We start from the raw sequence: 16,886 nt of genomic DNA, 5'->3' as shown, positions 1-16,886 counted from the left end.
TTCACCACACTTCCAGGCAGTGCATTCCAAATCCTAACTACTCGCTGTGTGAATAAGTTTTTTCTCACCTCACATTTGCTTCTTTTGCAAAACACTTTGAAACTGTGCCCTCTGATTCTCGATCCATTTACAAACGGGAACAGTTTCTCCCTGCCTACTCTGTCCAGACCCCTCGTGATTTTGAAAACTTCTATCAAGTCTCCTCTTAGCCTTCTCCTCTCCAAGGAAAATAGTCCCAATTTCTCCAATCTATCCTCATAACTGAAATGTCTCATCCCTGGTACCATTCATGTAAACCTCTTCTGCATTCTCTCCAATGTGTTCACATTCTTCCTATGGTATGGCACCCAGAACTGTACACAATACTCCAGCTGAGGTCTAACCAGTGTCTTATATAAGTTCATCAAAACTTTCCTACTTGTGTATTCTATGCCCCTATTACTGAAGCCTAGAATACTATATGTTTTAGAAACAGCTCTCTCTACCTGTCCTGCCACCCTTAATGACTTATGTACATAAACACCCAGGTCTCTGCGCCTGCACACCATTTAGAATAATATCCTTTGTTTTATGCTGTCTCTCCATGTTCTTTGTATCAAAGTGTATCACCCCACACTTCTCTGCATTGAACTTCATCTCCCACCTATCTGCCCACTCCACCAATGTGTCAATGTCCTTTTGAAGTTCTACACTGTCCTCCTCACAGTTTACAATTCTCCCAAGTTTTCTGTTGTCCACAAACTTTAAAATTGTCCCCTAATATATGCAGGATAAATTATAAAAGTTTAAGGAGATGCAAGAAAAGAAACCTGACACATGAAAAATCTGCTGAGGCTTCTTGAGTATTTCATGTATGATGCCTATCCCTTTATCATGCTTTGCTGGTGAACAGGGTAGTTTCATACAATCATTACTTTGCTGAAGGGTATGGCTGTTATCTTTTCGTTTGTTTGAAGAGACTCCAAACAGTCCTTTCTCTAGTTTACTCAGAGCTACTCTGCTGCATATTATACTGAAACACTGTAATTATTTTACTGGCTTCTGTCACTGACATTTGGTTTTGTTTGATGAAATGTGACAACTTCAGAAGTAAAAGTCACTCCAAATGTCTAGCCCTAATATTTAATATAAATGTTATCTGAATTGTTATCTCTACAAGTGTCTGTCAGATGCAAGGCAGCTTCTGCTAAAATAAAAGCAAAAAACTGCGGATGCTGGAAATCCAAAACAAAAACAAAAATACCTGGAAAAACTCAGCAGGTCTGATGGCATCTGCGGAAAGGAATACAATTAACGTTTGACTCAACAGAATTAAGGAAAAATAGAAAAAAGAGGTGAAATATAAGCTGGTTTGGGGGGGGCAGGACAGGTAGAGCTGGATAGAGGGCCAGTGATAGGTGGAGATAACCAAAAGATGTCATAGACTAAAGGACAAAGGGGTGTTGAAGCTGGTGATATTATCTAAGGAATGTGCTAATGGTGACATTAAGGGTAGAAAGCAGGATGAGCAAGGTACAGATAGCCCTTGTGGGGGTGGGGTGGAGGGAAGGGATCGAAATAGGCTAAAAGGCAGAGTTAAAACAATGGATGGAAATACATTTAAAAATAATGGAGACACCAAACGCAGACTGTGTGACCGCTTTGCGGAACACCTTCGGTCTGTCCGCAAGCATGACCCAGACCTCCCTGTCGCTTGCCATTTCATCATTCCACCCTGCTCTCTTGCCCACATGTCCTTCCTTGGCCTGCTGCAATGTTCCAATGAAGCTCAACGCAAACTGGAGGAACAGCACCTCATCTTCCGACTAGGCACTTCACAGCCTTCTGGACTGAATATTGAGATCAACAATTTTAGATCATGAACTCTCTCTTCCGTCCCCACCCCCTTTCCGATCACCCTTTTTTCCAATAATTTATATAGATTTTTCTTTTCCCACCTATTCCCATTATTTTTAAATGTATTTCCATCCATTGTTTTATCTCTGCCTTTTACCCTATTTCGATCCCTTCCCCCACCCCACCCCCACTAGGGCTATCTGTACCTTTATTATCACATTCCTTAGATAATATCACCACCTTCAACACCTCTTTGTCCTTTTGTCTGTGACATCTTTTGGTTATCTCCACCTATCACTGGCCCTCTATCCAGCTCTACCTATTCCACCCCCCCTTAAACCAGCTTATATTTCACCTCTTTTCTATTTTTCCATAGTTCTGTTGAAGAGTCATACAGACTTGAAACGTTAACTGTGTAGCTCTCCGTAGATGCTGTCAGACCTGCTGAGTTTTTCCAGGTATATTTGTTTTAGCTTCTGCTGAAGTTGAGTATAATGGCTAAAGCAAAAACAGAAATACCTGGAAAAACTCAGCAGGTCTGGCAGCATCGGTGGAGAAGATCAAAGTTGACGTTTCGAGTCCTCATGACCCTTCAATAAAACTAAGTAGAAATAGGAAAGGGATGAAATATAAGCTGGTTTAAGGGGGTGGGGGTTATTGGGTCAAGCAAGCAGTGATAGGAGGAGATAACCAAAAGATATCACAGACAAAAGAACAAAGAGGTGTTGAATGTGGTGATATTATCTAAAAGAATGTGCTAATTAAGAGTGGAGAGCAGGACAAGCAAGGTAGCTCTATTGGGGGTGGGGTGAATTAAACGATGGATGGGATACATTTAAAAATAATGGAAATAGGTGGGAAAAGAAAAATCTATATAAATTATTGGAAAAAACAAAAGGGAGGGGGAAGAAACGGAAAGGGGGTGGGGATGGAGGAGGGAGCTCAAGACCTAAAGTTGTTGAACTCAATATTCAGTCCAGAAGGCTGTAAAGTGCCTAGTCGGAAGATGAGGTACTGTTCCTCCAATTTGCGTTGAGCTTCACTGGAACAATGCAGCAAGCCAAGGACAGACATGTGGGCAAGAGAGCAGGGTGGAGTGTTAAAATGGCAAGCGACAGGGAGGTCTGGGCAATGCTTGCGGACAGACTGAAGGTATTCTGCAAGCCGGTCACACAGTCTGCGTTTGATCTCTCCAATGTAGAGGAAACTGCATTGGGAGCAATGAATGCAGTAGACTAAGTTGGGGGAAATGCAAGTGAAATGCTGCTTCATTTGAAAGGAGTGTTTGGGCCCTTGGACGGTGAGGAGAGAGGAAGTGAAGGGGCAGGTGTTGCATATTTTGCGTTTGCGTGGGGAGGTGCCATAGGTGGGGGTTGAGGAGTAGAGGGTGATGGAGGAGTGGACCAGGGTGTCACGGAGGGAATGATCCCTACGGAATGCCGCCAGGTGGGATGAAGGGAAGATGTGTTTGGTGGTGGCATCATGCTGGAGTTGGTGGAAATGGCGGAGGATGATCCTTTGAATGCGGAGGCTGGTGGGGTGATAAGTGAGGTCAAGGGGGACCCTATCATGGTTTCTGGGAGGCAGAAGAAGACGTGAGGGCGGATGCGCGGGAGACGGGCCAGACACGGTTGAGGGCCCTGTCAACTACAGTGGGTGGAAAACCTCAGTTAAGGAAGAAGGACATGTCAGAGGAATGTTTTTGAAGGTAGCATCATCAGAACTGATGCGACGGAGCTGAAGGAACTGAGAGAGTGGGATGGAGTCCTTACAGGAAGTGGGGAGTGAGGAGCTGTAGTCGAGGTAGCTGTGGGAGTTGGTAGGCTTGTAATGGATATTGGTGGACAGTCTATCATCAGAAATTGAGACACGGAGATCAAGGAAGGGAAGGGAAGTGTCAGAGACGGACCATGTGAAAATGATGGAGGGGTGGAGATTGGAAGCAAAATTAATAAATTTTTCCAGGTCCCAACGAGAGCATGAAGCAGCACCGAAGTAATCATCGATGTACCAGAGAAAGAGTTGTGGGAGGGGGCCGGAGTAGGACTGGAACAAGGAATGTTCCACATTCCACATAAAGAGACAAGCATAGCTGGGGCCCAGGCGGGTACCTATAGCCACACCTTTTATTTGGAGGAAGTGAGAGGAGTTAAAGGAGAAATTGTTCAGCGTGAGAACAAGTTCAGCTAGAAGGAGGAGAGTAGTGGTGGATGGGGATTGTTCGGGCCTCTGTTCAGGAAAAAAGCTGAGAGCCCTCAAACCATCCTGGTGGGGGATGGAGGTGTAGAGGGATTGGACGTCCATGGTGAAGAGGAGGCGGTTGGGGCCAGGGAACTGGAAATTGTTGATGTGACATAAGGTGTCAGAGGAATCACGGATGTAGGTGGGAAGGGACTGAACAAGGGGAGAGAGAAGGGAATCAAGATAGCGAGAAATTAGTTCCGTGGGGCAGGAACAGGTTGACACAATCGGTCTGCCGGGACAGTCCTGTTTGTGGATTTTGGGTAGGAGTTAGAAGTGGGCCGTCCGAGGTTAGGTGACTATCAGGTTGGAAGCTGTGGAAGGAAGCTCTCCAGAGGAGATGAGGTCAGTGACAGTCCTGGAAACAATGGCTTGATGTTCAGTGGTGGGGTCATGGTCCAGGGAGAGGTAGGAGGAAGTATCTGCAAGTTGACGCTCAGCCTCCACGAGGTAGAGGTCAGTGCGCCAGACAACAACAGCACCACCCTTGTCAGCGGGTTTGATGACAAAATTAAGGTTGGACCTGAGAGAATGGAGTGCAGATAAGTTCAGAGAGAGACAGGTTAGAATGGGTGAGAGGAGCAGAGAAATTGAGACAACTAATGTCACACCGACAGTTCTCAATGCAAAGATCAAGAGAAGGTAAGAATCCAGAGGGAGGGGTCCAGGTGGAGGGGTAATATTGAATGTAGGTAAAAGGATCCGTTGAATGGGGAGAGGACTCCTGCCCAAAGAAGTGAGCACAGAGACGAAGGCGGCGGAAGAAGAGTTCAGTATCATGCCGAGCCCGAAATTCATTGAGAAGAGGGCGTAAGGGTATGAAACTAAGTCCTTTGCTGAGCACTAAACGTTCAGCGTCGGAGAGGGGAAGGTCAGGGGGTATAGTGAATACATGGCTGGGGCTGGGATTGGAAGATGGGGTGTGGACGGAGGGACATGCAGGGGTGGAGGGTCCTCGATGGGTGTTGGTGTCAATGAGTTGTCGGAGCTTGCGTTCCTTAGCATTTGAAAGAAAGAGAAGAAGTTTCTTGTTGAGGCGTCGGATGAGACGAAGAATAAAATGAAACTGGGGGCACGCGCAACTTTGAAGAAGGGCGCAGCAGTGCTGCTGGAGGGAGAGGTCGAGTGTGTTCATATGGCGGTGCATGGCACTGAGTGTGGATCTCAGAATGCAATGGGAACAGCAGTCCGAGAAACGTTTTATGTCCCGGAGATACCTGTAATCCTGGGTGGGTTCGAAACATGAGGGATGGAATTTCAGTTGAAATCCACATGGGGTAAGCCGGAGACAGAGACAGTCACTGAGAAAGGAAATCTGGCTGTGAAAACGGGTTTTAGTAAACACCTTGTCAAACACCAGGAGAGAAATGGAAAGCAATGAAGGTGAACAAGGCAAAAGAGAGATTCAAAAATCCTGATGAAGAGTAGCACAAAACTCCTTCAAGGTAGGCATTTCTTGAAGAGAAGTGGCAGTCAATTAAACACAGAGATAACAACAAAAAAAAACTGCGGATGCTGAAAATCCAAAACAAAAACAGAAATACCTGGAAAAACTCAGCAGGGTCTGGCAGCATCGGCGGAGAAGTGCAAAGTTGATGTTTCGAGTCCTCATGACCCTTCAACAGAACTAAGTAGAAATGGGAAAGGGGTGAAATATAAGCTGGTTTAAGGGGCTGGGGGGGGGGTGGTTGGTTGTTGGGACAAGCAAGCAATGATAGGAGGAGATAACCAAAAGATGTCACAGACAAAAGAACAAAGAGGTGTTGAAGGTGGTGATATGATCTAAAAGAATGTGCTAATTAAAAGTGGAGAGCAGGACAAGCAAGGTAGCTCTAGTAGGGGTGGGGTGAAATAAACGATGGGTGGGATACATTTAAAAATAATGGAAACAGGTGGGAAAAGAAAAATCTATATAAATTATTGGAAAAAACAAAAGGGACGGGGAAGCAACAGAAAGGGGTTGGGGATGGAGGAGAGAGTTCAAGATCTAAAGTTGTTGAGTATAATGGCTGACAGTCGGTAAGTATGGATTTAAAAGAAAATTTCAATTATAACAAAACAATGGCAGCAAATTCTTAGTACTCTAAAGGAAGTTTTTAGCTGCCTTATTTTGTGATTTTAATTGAAAATTGTTAATCGTATCATGATTTAAATCAACACTATATAAATGCATGTTTGCAAATATACATTGAAACATATAGCTAAATCTTGCCACTTTTACTGGCCTGTGAAATATATTCAGGCCAGCGACAAGAATTATGCTGATTCAAACCAAGAAAAATGTATTTAATGAGGGTTAAAGATAATTATTTAATGGGGGGGAGAAAGTGACTAAAATGTAAATGATTCAAACAGCAACAGGATAAATCTGTAGGTTTTCTGTGTTATCAGTCCAAGATCATTAGCTCCAAAACCAATTCACAGCCAGTGATTTACCCTGCCTAGCTGGAGTTATGTTTTGGTGGCCAAGCAAGGGCTTTATTGCTGGCCCAGAAATGTTGATGCTTTAATAGTATGAAGGGGCATTTTCTTTCTCAAAACATTTCTCTAAAATGCTGCTAAGTTTATGAAGTACCTAGGGAATTCAGTGCATCGCTGATCTCTTTTGAGATCTGGCTTAGCACTACTGTAGAACCAAACACCATGAGGTGTCAAGTCCAAGAAGAGTTGGGCAGCCTCCCCATGCGCTGTCTCATAGCAACTTCACTGCAATGCAGAAGTGTCAGCATAACTGGACTGTAAGAGGCTCAGAAGCATCAGCTTTGGTGTTTATATATTATCCACAAAAGCCTCACACCAGCACACAAACAACTCAGATGCCACACTTCAAAATGTCAAATGCGCACACAAAGAGAAGGACCAAAATTTCCCATTGGTTTTTCCAGCCTTGAAAATCTGACCTCTCCCTAAAGGCAGCAGTTAGGGATTGACAAACACCTCCCAAACTACAGAGAGATCCTCAGTAATCAGCCTGTAATCACCTTCAGATCTTTCTCATTGAGATAATTTCCTCAGAAGAAATACCTGAGCTGCGACTTTAAGGTGACAGACCAGATTCAGTCCAGCTCCATTTTAACTGCTGAACATCAGAACTGTGCTTCACATCTCAGGCAACATGAGAATAATGCCATAGGTTACCACAATTAGCTACTTGGCCCAGTAAATCCTCCCTGCAACACAGTCTTCAGCTGCCTTTTTCAGTATTGTTACGAGATCAACTTTTGAAAATGAGAACAGTATTTACAATCTACTCACCTGTAGAGAATTGTGCAAATCAATCTATCATTAATTACTCTAAATGCATTAGCATTTATAATGGTTGATTTGGTTAACTTTATTTCATTTTTTTCTCCTTTTCCTGTAAGCTTTTGCCCCATTCTTCCTCTCCAGCACTGACCTCTTTTCACCAAAACCCTTAAGGGGACACTGAGTCGCCTCTGTGTCTCACACAAACATATCAAGTAAAAATGTCCTTTTTAGACGGCACATCTAATATTACCCAAATTATACAAACCAAGAAGGAAGCATATCAAAGTAAATAGTTATGCCATTTCCTGTATTGATTAATCACTCCAGTCTCTGCAACGCCCACAGACCACAAAGGGCATCAAGTGTACAGACAGACACTGTCTCCTCAATGGGTCACATGTCCTTCAGTTTCTCACCTAAGCAGCAAATCCTCACATGTGAAGTCGAGACAGTGAGCATTATAGTCTAATCACAGAGGTGGGGAATTAATACCCCAAACTCAGCTGATGTTCACTGGATTCCCGCATTGGTTAGTGTTTGGTGACAAAGAACATTGGCCAATTTGCTTTGTTCATATTGGGTAATGGTAACACTCTTCCAGCGCCCTGGCTGAGATCAGCTAACTCAGCATAGAGTAAGGCACTTTATACATGCTGCTCAGTTCTGATGAAAGGTCACTGATCTGAAACGTCAAGTCTGCTGTCTCTCCACAGTTGCTGCCTGACCTGCTGAGTATGTTATCAGCATTTTGTGTTTCTGGCTCTACTCACTGCCTGGACCAGTTTGCAATACTGTACACTACTCCACTGCCGACAACCCAGTGGGTAGATGCAGCTTTCACAGTAGTAACAATGCGTTTTTTTAAAATAAATTGCATTTCAATACAATGATCATCAGTCTCACCCTTGAGCATTGGTGGAGAAATCAGTGACACGTTAATTAAAATATGAACTTCAGATGCTTGGCTGCTCCAATCGCTGACACTAGCTCAGAGACACCAGATTTAGACCACCCGTCTGAGAAAGCCAACTAAAGAATGCACCAAAAGCAAAATGCTGAGAAATGGAGGAAATCCAGAATTAAAGTCAAAAAAGGCTGGAAAACGAGTCAGCAGGCACCTGCGCCTGTAAAGGGAGAATGTTTCCAGTCAGTGACCTTTCATCAGAACTGGGAAAAAAATTAAGATGAGCAGTTTTTAAACAAGTGCAGAGCCAGGGTAAAGGAGTGAGTGAGGCAGGATAAGACGAGAATAGGTAGGAGGATATAGCCAAATATTATATGCGGCTGGAGAGATTGAGCACACAAAGTTAATGGCTGTAAATCGAAAAGTATTCCCCGGGATTAACACCTGCACTTTTTAATATCTGATATGCAAATGCCGTCAACTATTGTCCACATAAAAGTGCCAAAATGTACCAGAAGTGACAGCCAACCAGCTGGTGTTAAGTGTGTGTCTGTCACTAATAAATTGCTGAGGCCAGAACAGAATTCAGCCCTGAACCATTTTTAATCAGCAAACATACAGTCCGATCCATTGTAACCGGGTCGTCAAACGAAATCCCACAAAAGGAACTTCTTCAAAAAGCAAAACTTTATTTCCGAAACGAAGAGTCACTGGCTGCACAGTGACAAAGCGAGGAATGACGAGGGATCTACAACATCGTGTTTCTCAAATACCCCCTGTTAAAAACACTCCTTTGGTAATTAACGAACAAAATCATCTTCCAGCCGACATCTCTTTGATGCCTCCACCCCCTCCAAAAAAAAACATATCAAAATTGGGTCAGTGGTAACATTAACATAATGCTAACATTAACCATCATTTACCCACCCAGCCAAAATGAGTGACCCCCCATCCACTCTATCTTGCTTAGGTAATTAACCCAACACAATATTCACTTGTTGGCTAGAGTAGGACTCTCCACCCATTGCTGGTATTGGATGGTGTGCATTTCAACTGCTCCATCCTTAATGGGCACAGATCAAGGGATGGGGTGTCTGGAGAATTATTATTAGCGAACACCAACAGCTACTAGGAATTCGGAGGAGCCTTGTAAGCGCCACTTGACTAAACCCGGGGAGGGGGAGGGGGTGGTAGTTACATATTGCCAATATCAAAGTCAAGTATGATGAATAAAAAGAAAGTCGCCATTGCATTTGACAAAAACTTGTACATGAAATTTGTTGCAGAATAATCCAAGCAGTGAAATTAAACAGGTAATCGGGCATCACTTGAAATAGAAGCAAAAAGTGAACAGTAAATGGAGAGTCCCCGTTCGAGCTCAGCGCATAGAGGTATCGATAGTAAGAAATGGGTTGATTTAGGCTGTAAAACGAGATTTATTTTCTGACACACACACAAAAAAAATGTTGGAAGGTCAGAGGCATACACTTGGCGTTATCTGCTTTCTCACTGCCGGTGCTAACGCGAAATTAAAGGGAAAATACTCACCGAAATGTAGGGAGCCTCGAAAGGTGAAGGCGGAGAAGATCAGCCTTTCCCAGCCCTGAGGGTCTGGCTGATTAAAAAAAAAACTAACAGAAGACTCTGGATGAAGGAATGCTCAGACACCCAACGCCCCTTTTATGGACAGGCACACCGTTATATATAGAATCGCCCGTGCTACACGGTTACAATATCTGATTCGCACTTAACGTTAAGGTGCAATATATATATATATATATATATATTTAAAAGACATCAGCTTTCGCCTACAGCATAATATTCATGCACTTTAACTTGGCTCTTCCAACTGTAAGTTGATCCTTCCCCAGTCAGTGATTAACGGTTGTACACGTCTTCCAGTTACTTGTTAAGAGCTTGTAATGTTTAGTGATCTGATTATTTGTATTGGCCCCGTGTGAGAAAGTCTCTAATGATCTTTGACATGTCCAGAAGCTGCCCTGGATTTCTTGTAACCATTTAAGGGCTTCACCGAACACCCGCACACCCTTTAATTAACTAGCTATCTTATCTGTATGTCAGACTGGGGTTACTTCACCACTTAAAACTTGGGCATAATAAGTTCTTTTCTTTATATTACTTAAAACACAAGGGTGGAGGAACATTTTTTTTTGTTGCTCCGCCTGCCCTTTCAAAGTCCGCTTTAGGATGCTGAAGAAAGTTTAAGTTGAAAAAAAAACTGCTGACTGGACTGATGTTAAATAAAGTAGCTGGTAAGGAACGGGCCTGATCGTCTTACACAGGCTATCTGATTTCAGGAGGAACCCGAACACAACGTAGTGGGGTGGTGGTGGTGGGCAGGGAGCATGGTCGCACTTTAAGGTCTTAAAGTCTCCTCGAGCAGAGAGGCGGGTCAGCTTCACCTGAGTCTGGAAGCACAGCTAGCGACCCCTGTTGTTCCAGATAGTGGGCTGCAGCTCGCCTTCCACCCCTCCAAAATCTTCAACACTACCTTGCTTCTCTGGCAGCCTCATTTGAAGTCTTACAGATTCACCAATATCCTGTACAGTTGAACTGATAGTTTTGCACACACAGACCTTTATGATCATATAATGTAGTATATCACATGAATTTCCATAACTATAATAGGTTGCTGCTTTTAAATAAATGTCAAATAGGCTTTATAAGTCTTTAGTTTTTTTTCTGCCTTATAGAATTATTCTCAGTGGAACTCATGCTAGACTGGGACTCAAATTTAAGACCTACTTGTTGCCCACAGTTCAGTACCATACTGTGTAGTTCAGTTACCTATTAAGAAATCACTGGTTCAAATGATTGCTGTTTAAAAGTCATGATTTCTAGATGGTATGGATCTAATTTATAATGAGTATCTAATAATGGCAACAGGGCCATTTCAAACACCTAACTCTGCGCAGACTCTGGAGCTGTAAGGATAATATCTATAGGATGGGGAGCTGTCTAACTGCAGCTAAACTTCACATATTGACAACAGGTTAGTAGGAATATGGAAGGAGACAGGAGGAAAGCTGTTGTAGGGTGTTGGTTACAGTTCAGTGGATCTGAAGAAGTCCTTATAGTTGTATGTAGGTTAACTGCAAGTCTTAACTGACTCTTAGAGCTATTTACAAATATAGTGTAAAGGGTACAAGCTACATTTCCATGCTTGTTGGTATTCATGGCTCACTCCAATAATCAACTGACCAGGGTGCAGGTCATGTGTTCTCTAACATCACTGTATGGGTGGAAGGAGAACTAATATAGGGGCTTTTTAAGTCCAATATATTATTTTTCCTTCTGTCATTTTCCACTTTTATGGCTCCATTGATAGCACTTTTGCCTCTAGGTCAGAACGTTATGGGGGTCCAGCCCAATTCTTGCATAGTTGCAGGTGCAGTCTTTCAGATGGAGCATTAAGTGGGGGCCCCAGCTTTTCTCTTGAGCAGATATAAAAGATCCCATGGCAATTTTTTCCAAGAAAAGTAGTGGTTTATCCTTAACCAACATCATTTAATTAGATTGTCTGCTCATTATCTCATTGCTGTTATGTGGAAACGTGTTTACACAATGTATTTCCTACTTTATAACAAAAGTACTTGTTGGCTGTTGTTAAGTTCTTGGGAAGAAACAGTAAGAAACATTCTGAATCAGAACTGCAAGTGCTTATATACACGGATTCTTATATTCTCCTTCAAGACTACCTCTGCTGATATGGTAGCCTTAAGTGGACATAATGCACAATGCAATTTTCAATACACTACAGCAGTGAAGTGCTTTGGGACACCTTGAGGTCATGAAAGATACTGTGTAGATGCAAGTCTTTCTGTACTACCCGACATAATTGAAGTTAATGTAGGGTTGAATGACAGGAGGAGAGATAACATAGGGAACTTGGAAGCCACACATATGAGAATTGGGTCAAATATCACATAGAATATTAAAGTAATGCTTTCTGCTGTACTCCCAGTATTTAGTGGAGAGGTGTTTACCAAATGAAATGAGAAGATGGATGAGTGGCTGGCAATTTGGTGCAAGAACAACAATGCCAGCTTCATAAATAACTTGCAAGTCTTTGGCAATATAAAATGACTGGTTCGGGAGAGACAAGCTACATTTAAACCAAATTGGTACAAAGGGGCTTGTGAAGGATATTAAGACAGCAAAAGAAACCTTGAACTAGACAAGTGGGGAAGGGCAGGGACAGGGAGGATACAGGATCCCAAATGAAACAGATCATAGGGTAAAAGGCAGTCACCCAAGAAGGCACACATGAGCCAAAAATTAGGGAGGGGCAGACCGAGAGAATACAAGAGTGAAATCTATAATGTTAGGAGCTTTTGATATAAGTTTCCAGAACTGGAGGCTGTAGAAAATCACAATGTGATGGGAATATTAGAACCATGGCTAAAATAAATATTTCATTCAGACTGTATAGAAAAGACAGTGCAAACAAAAAATGACAGTATATACTGCAACTAACTGAAAAGGAAAAGAAGATTTTCTGTGATTAGAATTAGAAAGCTACAAAATGAACAACTCTGCTTAGAAATTTCTAGTGCAAAGAACTCCAACCTAAGCCTAGGGATATTTTGTTGAGTTTCATGTCAGCATAAGAAAGTCAGTTTGCTCTGTGAAGTAATAGGAGAGGTCATTGAGAACTAACATTTATTTTTGTAGGAGATTTTAATCAACCAAGATAAACTAGAAAGACTTGAGTGGGTTAGAATTAGAGTTGGTGCAAATAGTGCAGGAGTGTTTCTTGACCTAGTCTATCAAGGATGCCATAAGAGATAATTCTCATGGTTGATCTTGTATTCATTAATGGCCCAGAGTAAGTATAAGAAGTCATGTCATCTCTGGGGTACAGTGGCTAAAGAATGATAAAGTTTAACATGTTCTGGAAGTCAGAAATACCTAAAACTGTGAGCCTTTGAAAGGGATAAATGCAAAGAAATAATGGAACAGCTTCAGCAAATATACAAGGAGATTGTTCAACAGCTCCTCCGTAGAAGACAACTTTAAGGGCATAATGCTGAGCATTCAGTTAAACTACATTCTTAAAACAAGGCTAAATAAATGAGACTTAAATCAATTAACAAACAAATGTATAGTGAGATAAAGAGGAAATATAGACTGTACAAATCCAGCAGAGAGAATGGTAAGAGGGCTTAGTCGGATGAATACAAGAAAATGCAGAAGGACACTAAAAGGTATAATGAAGTGTACCTTCACTGCTGAAGGTATAGGCACTAGGACCACAAGGAGTGGACAAGTCACATTGAAATATTTTGTAATGTAATTTTACAAATTTTATGAATTAAGTATAATTTTGGGGAAAAAATTGGTTACAGATATCCTAGTTAAATAAACAAACAAGGAGTGGGGGCTTGTATGTAAAGCAGAGGTCCTACCAGAGATAAAAAGTGTAGGTTTGTGGTTTGCAGCAAGTTTGAAGTAAATGGCTATGACATTCATTCATGTAGTGTTGCTTCCAGTGGTACCATGCAAATGTTCCTGCAGAGTTAAAGCAAATGAGTGGCCACTGGTCACATTTTGCATGACTAATGTGGCACATTCCCTGCATGCACTGTCATGAAAGTAAAATAATTATCATAATATTTTTCCAGTTTATTGTAAAGTAGGTTTATGGGGGTAAGTAGTTGGGTCTGTCTGCATGTGATTTAATTACATGTGGAGTCAAGTAGACTGCAGGCTTTGACTCATCAAAGGAAGCTAGGTGCTTGATATGCTAATGAGTAAACATGGATGCTGGCTATGCATGCGAGGTGTGAAGGGAATTTGCATTTTTAGATAGTTGAAGGGAGATTTCAATTTTAAAGGGATTTTAGTCTGTGTACAACCAGCCAGATAAGCAAGGCTAAGGAATGTGTTTATTTTTCCCAAGGGTTACTGACAATATGTAATGACAACATGAAAGTTTTTAATGTTATGAGGGAGATACAGTTTCAAAGGTTTATAAAACAATTGAATTTACACATTAAGAAGAGAGAAACATATATAAAGGAGAATGAGGCTATGTGTCAGGGGAAAGCATTGTGAGATCTAACAGAATTATGTGAAATAGTCTTAATGGACCTTCCAGTATTTGTGCATAAGTCTGCTGTTCACCAAAACTGAAGCTGGAGAAAGCCAGTTGGAATTGCAGTGTCCAGGGTATTGTGTTAATTTGCTGGATCTGTTTAAAACGTAAAATCTATTTTTGGACCATTGCCTTAAAGGGTGTGTAACTGGGAGTCAGGTTAATTAGGAATTTTAGGAGTTATTTGTTATTTTAGGAGTAATTTTTGGTCCAATGTATGTGCTTGAAATCTTTTGTTAATAAATATTTTAAGTTCGTTTTTTTAAAAATCTCCAAAAGTCTTGATGGAGCTATTACTTCTGAATTCAGTGTGCACATCTTGAAATAAATACAACTTGCAAAACCATTGTGATACGATCAAGCTTCCATCATGGATTTGGTCTGCCAGGTACACATCATATACTGCATTTAACAAATTGGGGACTCTTTGCGGGATATTTGAAATTCCTTGATTGGTGTGGAGTTGGTGAATTTTAAGGTTACAAGTATGAGAAAAACATTGAATTCAGCAGTTGGTGAAAGGGATTTTTTAAAGTGTTGAGAATGCAACAATGGCTGTATCCGAGGATAAAACTTTTTCGGAAGTAGAAAATATAACTCTGATTGGGTTACAAAATATATCTAAGGGTAATTTAACAGAGCTGATGGATAAGTTGCAGTTGAGGTTACCTGTAGGGCAAGCAAAGCAGACATAGTTGAAATAATAGCACAGCATTTGGAGTTGGATATGATACCTGACACTAGTGAGTCACAGCTGGAGGTAGTGAGACATCAGTTACAAATGAAGAAGCTTGAATTTAAACAAGCAATGTAAATGAAAAACTTGTACTAGAAGCAGCAGAAAAAGAAAGAGAAAAAGAGAGAGTATTTCAAAGAGAAATGGAAATGCGAAAACATGATCTCCAGAGGGAAAAGTTAGCAATGGAGGAAAGGGAGAAGGAAAGAGGCAGACAGTACCAACTTAAAAGGCTGGGCTTTTACAAAAAAAGGTGCTGAGGAAGGTTCTGATAATGAAAAACCTTCAACCTAAAACCCAGTGGGAGATGTTTAAATTTATGCAAGCTCTTTCAAAGTTTGAAGAAAGGGATTTAGAAGCATTCTTTATTTTATTTTAGAAGATAGCTAAACAGATGAAATGGCCACAAGAAAACTTGAGATTGCTTTTCTAGTCTAGGTTAGTGGGTAGAGCTCATGAGGTTTATGCTTCACTGTCAGAAGAAGTGTCGGTGGATTATGATGGGTTAAAAAAAGGCTATTTTGAGTGCACATGAGACATACAGGCAGAAATTTAGGAATATAAGGAAACAGCCTGGGCAAACCTATATTGAGTTTAAGAGAGTAATACAAAATAATTTTGACCGGTGGATATGGGCATTAAAGATAGAGACAACATATCCAGCCTTAGAGAAGTAACTCTTTTGAAGAATTTAAAAGATTCAATTCCTTCGGTGTGAAAACTCATGAGGAGGAACAGAGGGTTGAAATGGTAAGACAAGCAGCAGAGATAGCTGATGATTATGAGTTACTTCATAGATCTAACCTTTTTTGTCACATTTCTAAATCAGAGAAGGATAGAAAGTGGAAAGGTGGAAGGACAGTATGTAGTCAGGGAAGAGGAGTAGGTGGAAATTCCCAGGAAGTTTTGTTTGAGACTAAAAAGGAAGGTGCTGAGGGTGGAAGTGACACTCAAAAATTGAGGTGTTTTCATTGTAATAAAGTTGGACGTGCAAGTCAATGTGTTGGAAATTACAGTGAAAATCTGTTGCAATAATTGGGATGCAGAAAAGTTATGGAAGTAAAAGTACTGTTTGTTCTGAGGTTCAGACACAGGAAAAATCACTGGTTTGTGCCCAGGTTAATTAGAAAGAATCAGTGATAGGTAAAGAAGTGGGAATATGTTCACATTTTAACCAAGGGAGTTCTGAAGAGCAGGTTGCATAAATGTTTAAGGATTTTGTATGTGAAGGGAAAGTCCTTCCATGTGTACAGAGTGGAGCAAGTAAAGATTTTAACATTATAAGAGACACAGGGGCTAGTCAATCCTTAATGTGGGATTGTCATATTTGTTGTTCAGAGGGAGCATTTCAAGAACAGGTGGGAGTAAGTGAGGTTCATGGAGATGCTAAAACTATTCAATTTAGGGGAGGTGATGACACTGTGGTATTGTCACTGGACTAGTGATCCAGAGACCCAGGTTAATGTTCTAGGGACCTGGGTTCGAATCCTGCCATGGCAAATGGTGGAATTTGAATCCAATAAAAATCTGGAATTAAAAGTCTAATAATGACCATGAAACCATTGTTGATTGTTGTAAAAAAACCATCTGGTTCACTAATGTCCTTTAGGGAAGAAAGTCTGCTGTCCTCACCTGGCTGGCCTACATGTGACTCCAGACCCACAGCAATGTGGTTGACTCTTGAATAGCCTCTGAACTAGGACAATTAGAGGCGGTTAATAAATACTGGCCTGGCCAGTGACGCTCACATCCCAAGAATGAATTTAAATAAAGATAAATTTAAAGAGTAAGTGGAAAACAGG

The 16,886-nt window shown here is 41.4% G+C and overlaps 1 protein-coding gene and 1 long non-coding RNA gene across 5 annotated transcripts in view; one reads left to right on the top strand and one right to left on the bottom strand.

The window, feature by feature from the left end:
* Window positions 1–9,862, bottom strand: part of myom2b (myomesin 2b) — a 181,008-nt gene extending 171,146 nt beyond the window's left edge. For all 4 annotated transcript variants that reach the window (XM_041187577.1, XM_041187581.1, XM_041187578.1 and 1 more), the window contains exon 1: window positions 9,779–9,862. The gene's annotated coding sequence lies outside the window, so the exon portion shown is untranslated. The remainder of the gene's footprint in view (window positions 1–9,778) is intronic.
* A 165-nt stretch (window positions 9,863–10,027) lies between these two features.
* Window positions 10,028–16,886, top strand: part of LOC121278316 — a 37,504-nt gene continuing 30,645 nt past the window's right edge. The window contains exon 1 of the long non-coding RNA XR_005943100.1: window positions 10,028–10,081. This is a non-coding gene — a long non-coding RNA (uncharacterized LOC121278316). The remainder of the gene's footprint in view (window positions 10,082–16,886) is intronic.

This window comes from Carcharodon carcharias, chromosome 5, assembly GCF_017639515.1.
Source record: "Carcharodon carcharias isolate sCarCar2 chromosome 5, sCarCar2.pri, whole genome shotgun sequence".
NCBI classification, from domain to species: domain Eukaryota; kingdom Metazoa; phylum Chordata; class Chondrichthyes; order Lamniformes; family Lamnidae; genus Carcharodon; species Carcharodon carcharias.
This window is presented reverse-complemented; position numbering and strand designations above follow the sequence as displayed.